The sequence below is a fragment of the Miscanthus floridulus genome, chromosome 2 (genome assembly GCF_019320115.1).
Source record: "Miscanthus floridulus cultivar M001 chromosome 2, ASM1932011v1, whole genome shotgun sequence".
Taxonomy (NCBI): Eukaryota; Viridiplantae; Streptophyta; class Magnoliopsida; order Poales; family Poaceae; genus Miscanthus; species Miscanthus floridulus.
This window is the reverse complement of record NC_089581.1, coordinates 140,265,544-140,273,734: the sequence shown is the minus strand read 5'-3', so window position 1 is coordinate 140,273,734 and position 8,191 is coordinate 140,265,544. Positions and strand designations below refer to the sequence as shown.

The 8,191-nt window shown below is 41.1% G+C and overlaps 1 pseudogene; it reads right to left on the bottom strand.

Annotated features, from left to right (window-relative positions):
* Positions 1-4,564: 4,564 nt before the first annotated feature.
* On the bottom strand, positions 4,565-6,371 carry LOC136537165 (uncharacterized; annotated as a pseudogene).
* Positions 6,372-8,191: the final 1,820 nt, after the last annotated feature.

Here is an 8,191-nt window from a genome sequence, read left to right as displayed (position 1 = left end):
GAGGCGTGTGGGGCGACAACGCGTACGGGCCGTGAGCAGTGGGCCGAGAAAGAGCAGGCTGGGTGTGGGGCGCTGATGGGGGAAGAAAAGAGGATGGGAGGAGGAGGGCGGTTGGGCCGCCGGGCAGGCCAAGCCAGGTGAGAAAGGGAGAAGAGGGCCGGGCCAGATCCTGGAGTTGGGCTGAAAATGGAAGAAGGAGAGTTTTTTTCAAAATGAATTTCTTTTCCAATTCCAGTTCTCAAAACTAAGCCAAAATCAAATCAAATTTAAGTACAGTTTCAAATATACTTTTCATCTCAAATATATAATGAGCAATTTTGGTAAGTTTCCAAAAATAAATTTTACCATTTTTTTAATCCTCTTATTTTCAAATTTTCTTTTCTTTTATTTCAAAGCCATTTTTAATTTCATTTCAAAAGCATTTTAATCATTTTGACTTTTCAATTAAAACCACTCAACCAATAAAATCCAATGCAATGGCATGTATGCATCAAACATGTTGCTACCTTATGATGTATTTTAATTTAATGAAAAAATTTATTTCCTATATTTCATGTGCACAAAAATTCCAACTTAAATCATTTTAACTCTATTTCAAAAGAGGTAATTTTTAGGGTGTTACATTATGAGATAGGTAGCACTACTCCAAGTGATGAAGCAAATAAAGATTATGACATGATGATGGTGATGGCATGGTGATGATCAAATGCTTGGACTTGGAAAAGAAGAAGGAAAAACAAAAGGCTCAAGGCAAAGGTGAAATTGATAGGAGCTTTTTGGTTTAGTGATCGAGACACTTAGAGAGTGTGATCACATTTAGGATCGATAGCCGTACTATTAAGAGGGGTGAAACTTGTATCGAAATGTAGTTATCAAAGTGCCCCTAGATGCTCTAACTCATTGTATATGCATTTATGATCTAGTGGAGTGCTAACACTCTTAAAAACATTTGTGAAAATATGCTAACACATGTGCACAAGGTGTACACTTGGTAGTGTTGACACATTTGCAAAGGAGAAGAAGTTGGTGAAGAAATGGAAGTGAGAAGGTGTCACTGTGTGTGACCGGACGCTAGGCTCAGCAGGACTGGTGCATCCGGTTAGTGGCAGCAGATAGCGTGTGGTCTCGGTCAATTTACCAGACGTTGGTTGAAGAAGTAACCGGACACATAGTGGCCACATCCGGTCAGGGTGACATTGGCAACGCTGAAGTTAGCGCACGAGTGCAAAGCTGATTGGACGCTAGTCTACGTCCGGTCGTGTAGGAGCGAACACTAGTCTGTGTCTGGTGGTCGCAATACAGAGGCTCGAGGAGCTCTCTGCAAACGACCGAACTCAGGCGTTGCAGCATCTGGTCATCCTTGGTGTGCTACATCTGGTCGTCGTGTAACCATTGGCGTGCGAAGTTACCGTTGAGATCGGGCGGCTCCGGTTGAATGGAGAGCGACACATGGATGGCATAGCATGACCGGATGCTGGCAGGGTGCGTCCGGTCGATCTGACCGGAGCATCTGGTCGTCCCGCAGTTAGCCCAATAATTAAGCCAACGGCTCTATTGTTTGGGGTGTCTATAAATATCGTTTGACTGGCTCAAGCTCACTCTCTTGGCAATTTGCATTGACATAGCAACCTTGTGAGCTTAGTCAAAGCCCTCCCACTCATCTCCATCATTGATTCATCATCTTTGTGAGATTAGGAGAGAATCTAAGTGCATTGCATGAGTGTTGGCATCTAGAGGCACTTGGTGTTCGTGTTTCGCTGCGGGATTCGCTTGTTACTCTTGGTGGTTGTCGCCACCTAGACGGCTTAGAGTAGCGAGGATCGTCGAGCGAAGGTTAGTGATTGTCTTTGGCTCCTATCGTGGTGATTGTGAGGGGTTCTTGACCTTTCCCCGGTGGAGAGCCAAAAGGTACTTTAGTAAATTTCTCGTGGCTTGTGTGATCCTTGTCTTGTGTTGGTTGTATGGCACCCTATTGAGGGTTTAGCGTATGATGCCAATTAGCGCATGAACCTCCAAGTGAGTGAATTGCCACAATGAGGACTAGCTTGCCGACAAGCAAATGAACCTCAGTAAAAATCATTGTGTCTTCATTTGATTCCGAGGTGATTGGTCTTTATTGGTATTCATTCTTGTGATTCATTAGTTCATTCCTCGACTCGGCGGTATAACCATCTTGCTCTCTCTCTCTTTATATTACCGTAAACTAGTTGTCAAGCTCTTTAGTGTAGCTAGTCGTGAGAGCTTGTTAGTTTGGTTAGTGTGGCTCTTTAGTTAGCCTTTGAGAGCACACTAACTTAGTGTAGTGACATAGTCATTATGTGAATAGAGATTATAGAAACTAGAATTATGGTAGGTGGCTTATATTTTTTAGTAGGCTAGCGCAACACTCGCTTCACCCCATATTTATCTAACCGGTTTGCTAAGTGTTATTGTAAAAATTTTAATAGGCTATTCACCCCCTAGCCATTATGACCTTTCACGCGTCTGTCAGCGTCCGTACGAGGATTAGGCAGAACAGCACCGGCACGCCCGACACTGTTCTTGATGTGAATCCCTAAGTATGGCCCGTCATGGCCACGGGTTACATCGAGGCGTGCCAGCCTCTTATCTGGCATCAGAGTTTTGACCTAGGCCCATATGCTTGGACCTAGAGTGGTTGGTGGCGGTATGGGTCCCCGTCAGACAAGACGAAACCTGCGTCCTCGAGGTCAGGCGAGCCAGAGCCCGCGACCTTGGGCGAGACAGATCCCGTGGCCTCGAGGTCAGGCAAGATGGAGCCCATGGCCTCAAGGTCGGGCGAGACGGAGCCCGCGGCCTTGGACGAGACGGAACCCGCGTCCTTGGGGTCGGGCAAGACAGAGCCCGCACCCAAGGGGTCGGACGAGACGAAGCCCATGGCCTCGAGGTCGGGTGAGACGAAGCCCGCGGCCTTGGGGTCGAACGAGACCTTTTAATACGTCTCAAGCCATCCAGAGAAGTCAGCGTTGGCGCTAACTTCCTTGCTTTGGGTATCCATAATATCGATACCCGACACAAACTTACTTGCTAGGTTGTAATATAACAAGAATTAATATACAATTTTTTTAGAAAAAGGGTTATTAATTACTCATAATTATAATTAATCCTAAACAAAAACTTGCTCGACACACACCGGGGTATTAAAATGGCACACTATTGAATGTCTAGTACATTTTGCCAGTTGTGTTAGCTCATATGCAGCATCATTTTACTTTTTTTCATGTGGACGGCTTCCCAAATCGGTAGTCTACCTCTATCATCCATTGCTTCTTTAATGATAAAACTCATGCCGGTTCTTTGAGGTTATCTCAAGGATAGCATGTTGGCTATGCTGCTACGCACTGTTTCAAAAATATAGCCTGTGTTATGCACCACACAGCAGCAAGCTCAAGGCCCTCACGACAAGCACGAACTTCTGCTTCCTCTGCGCTATTCACCCATGTCAAATGATGCCATGTCGTTAGTTGCACCTTACCATAATCATCTCATATAATTCATGCAGGTGGATTCAATCAAATGCATGGTGTATAATGATGTATCTGTTATCAAAACGTTTAAAGACCCATGTGTTTTTGAGAAAGCTCCAAATATCATGTAATATCTCTATGTCCTATCTTTCTACTCATAAATACTCTTGTCATAATACGAAGAATTACGTGATCTATATATTATAAACAGTACGACCACAAATTAACCGAAATTAGCACGCTATTGTTTGCAAATACATTTAAACACAAAGCTCTGATTTTCAAGCTGTTTGGTTCCGTCGATGGTAACATGAACGGTAATGTAAACAAATCACGGGGCGGGGGGGGGGGGGACTTGAGGGGGATCGTTGGTCCCTTAATTTGTTTGGGAGCGTGCAGTAAAGGTATTGGATACTGTTACTGTGTTTGGTTCGGTCGCCGGTTACGTGAACACTGCACTACACTGGTTTTACTCCAAATTTGAATATTGGGCTGATAGCTAATCTAACAGGCCATTCAATTGAGTAAATTAATTGATGTCAAACTACACAAATATATTAATATATTCTGACAAGAACATGATAAGATCATCAAAGAACATTTACGCCGGCAAAATGAAACGGCCATTTCCATGATAGAAAAATGACTACTTATGGAGGAGTTTAACCATATTGATTATAGAGGAGTTAAGTCATATTGCAAACCAACAAGTATAGCACTAGAGCAAGGCCGAGATCAAATCATATATAAATAAAACCGAGAAAGGGTAAAATGAAAGACAACATCTTCTAGCTTCTAGTCTTCAATGCATATTCAAATGCAAAGGCACAGTCAACATTCCTTTTCCACCTGCAACAGCAAGCACAGTCAGCAACCCTCTTCCACCATCAACTCTTGAATGGATATGCAAACATCTTATCTTCCTCCTTCTATCCGCTTTCTTGTCTTCTCCACTAAAAAATGAATTTAGAAAGACAGTAGGAGTGTTGAAGATGGTACAGAGTATATGTGCATCAGAAAAACAGTACCACAGATTTTGTGCATAGCTGACAATGACAACAGTACAGAGTATGCATGGTTTATAAAGAGTGTTGGCTAACAATCGTATCGTTAAGCATGTTTAGAATGAACTCCCTCCTTAAAGACTGGTCAAGGGTTAGCAGCATACTCATTTGATCTGGCGATTTCACAAATACAGTAGCAGCTTTGATTTATTCTGTACCAGTAAACCCCAGCTTGCGCAACTCTACTATAGCCTTCTCCCTTAAAATATGTTGTGGATTTTCATTCATCGTCTTATCTTGAATTGCAGTCTCACGGTCCATTGCTTCTGCCATTTTTCCAACATTACTAGCCACACCCTTCAGATCACCTTGGACTTCATGTAACATGTCTAGCAAAGGATCACTTGTTCCACTATCCTTGCTCTTCCCTCCTTGCCGCTTCCTCCTCTTGCAGCTAGATGATGCCGAGTCAACGGAACGTCTAGGGGTTTCTCTGGACATCCTATACTCTTCTTCGCAATGCTAATTACCATGTTCAGCAGCAAGCTCTTCTTCCATGTTGCCAACAGCCTCACTGATATCTTCGGCACCTTCACCAGTGGCTATATCATTTCTATATATTGCAGATAATGTATCATAGTAAGGGAATTTGGTGCCATATAGGCCCTTAACATCTAGATGATCCTACATATGATAGTATCAATATGTTAACAGCTGCAGATAATGTATCACTTGTGTGTTGAAATAATAAACCCATGGTCAGTCAAAATGGACTATGCTAGAAAATTTTGAGATTCAGTAGTAGTGACAATCCAAAGTCCTTATGAAGTTATTTGAATGTATACCAGCTACTCTAGTGTCTAACAAAAGAAATTTCATCATTTATGGACATATGTTTTGAGCAAATAAAAGCTTTGATAATATCAGGAGTCTATGGGATATAATCCTGCCATGTAGCTTATTATTTGGACTGAATAACTACTAGGATTGAAAACAGTTTTGCACTAATACTAGTAGGACTGAATAGGCTTGTCAACAGTTTGCCAACTACAGCAACATTTGGTAAAATCACAGTAACATGTACTCCAGGAGTAATACCAATGAAAATAATATCACAAGAATTATAAAGTGTTTTGCGCCTAGTCCAAAGTACTGCTCCAATCATACATTCATATGTGATAGTAACATACTAACATAACCATAAGGAACTCTACAAACGAGTGATACCTACTTTTACTCTCCTTGGAAAGCCTAATCGAAACTTATCATTGCGCAATCAAGTGGATCACAGAGTATTCAAAATAATTAAACAAGTGGTGGTTACTGCTATTCAAAATAATTAAACAAGTGATGTTTTAGGAATTAGAACCCTCAATATAGGAATTAGAACCCTCAATATAGGCCCTTAGGAATCATAACAAGAAAGCGCACACAGATACATCCTAGACAGAACAAGATTAAGTACTTGAAATCAACTCTCATGAGTCTCATCACCACAGACATGCATATGTAAAGGATAGCGTACCTTGCAATATTTATCGTATTGTATCTTTTCACACTGAAGCATCTTCTTAGTATCATCCTAGGTGAAGCCGCTTCTACTCAGCATTTGTTCTAGTGCTCCATAATTTATCCTAAAATGCCCGACTCTAGACTTAATATGAGGTAAAGCTGAAATTCCAGCGCCTGGTAGCTTCTCAGCAAGAATGTCCTCTAGTGCAGATAAATACCCATTATTAAAGCCTCCTCCATGCCCCTTCCACTTTGGCTCCAGTGATATCTCATACAGTGCTTTCATAAGCTCATCATCTTCATTCATAGTCCATTTCCTTTTATTCTTTCCCCTTCCACGCATAGTTGTTTATTTCTGAGAAAGGTCCATAGCTGCATAGTATTAAGGCCATGTTAAAATAATACACAACTAATAATATATAATAAGGCCATGTTAAAATACTACACAACTAATAATATAGAATAATTTTAGAACCAGAACAATATAAAAAGCAGACCTCAATTAGAACTAGAAGAAGCCCTATAGTTATTATATAGCCCTTGAGCAAGAACATCTCGAAAATTAGTTCACTCATTAGAAGTTGACACACAGGTGATAAATTCTGGTTCACTAACTTCTCCTTCAGTAATTTCCATTGAAGGTACCGCTGATTCAACCAAAAATTCCATTGGATCTCTTGACATATTTTGCAAAATCAAATTGTGCAAAAGGGCACAAGCCATTATTATTTGGCATTGAGTTTTTATAGGAAAATAAGATGGAGATCTCAAAATTCTCCACCGACCCTTTAACCTTCCAAAACACCTCTCAATAATATTTATTGCTTTTGTATGCCTCATATTAAAATATTCCTTTGCACTATGTGGGGGGTTTTGTGCAGTCCAACCTCCCAAGTGATACCTTTGACCTCGATATGGAGATAAAAAGCCATTTACATTTGCATAGCCAGCATGTACAAGATAGTAACACCCTTTAAGATTGCAAACAGAAACAAAATCAAAATTTGCAGTAGATAACTTATCAGGAAACCACGAGTTAACAAAACCAAACTCGCCTTGGGGGATACGCAAGCCATTTGGCCTAGTAATGGCATCTCAGCATGCGACCGTCACGTGTTGAACCCTCCCAACCAGGTAGAACATAGATGAATTGCATATCAGGTGCACAAACACCTCGATATCGAGTGGGTCCTCTTCTCTGTGCAAGGATCTTGGACCTAAAGAAAAAACACCATCTAAAGTTTAGAAATCACGCTGGTGCACGGGAGAAGAGAGAGGAGAGGAGAGACGGAGCGCTAGAGAGAGCTCACCGGTGAGCGGGGAGGGTTTGTGGTCGCCGCCACTGCAGCCGTGCGAAGGAGGAATGCCACGCGGGGAGAGAGGAAGGCGTCGACTTCGAGCGGTGGAGACGAGGGTTGCGTAATGAGATAGGTCCGGGAGGGGCGGTATCAGACTTGAACGTAGCGTTATCCGATTGCGCGTTATGTTTTAATGGGCCAAGCCAAATCAAACGATGGTATTGTCAATCAATCCCGGACATATTCAAATGCCGTTATATTTTGCCGAACCAAACAGCTAGTTTGTTTCTGTGTTACACTGACACTGTTAACTTTTATTTTTATTTTTCAAACGAAAGCTTTTGTGGGCCTTGGCTTGTGCATCTTGGGTAGAAGGGGTAGGTGACAAGTAGGCTCGATCTGGATTCTAGTAAAACCCAAAGGGAGAATTCTTTGTGCGCCGTTAAAAAAAGATCGTAATGCTCTGTGAGTCTCAGAAAAAATTCAGCTGTCTTCAGCGTCACTGTTCCAACTTTTTTGTGCGCTCTATGCCACTGCCATCAGTTTGGGCTCTAACGCCGTCAAACTACAGGTGTAAAAAATCAAAAATACCCTTAAGTCTAAATATGTCATTAATTTTTTTTTAGCATCTTAACTACTTCAAATGAAAAAACTCAAAACTAGAAAGTTGTAGATCTCATCGAGATCTATAATTTTTATATAAAAATTATCTTCATTTAATTCTGCAAAAAAATATAATTTGATATGATTAATATATCTTAAAAATTATATTTTTTATAGAATTAAATGAAGATAATTTTTATATGAAAATTATAGATCTCGACGAGATCTACAACTTCCAAGTTTTGAGTTTTTTTATTTCAAGTCATTAAGATGCTAAAAAAATTAATGA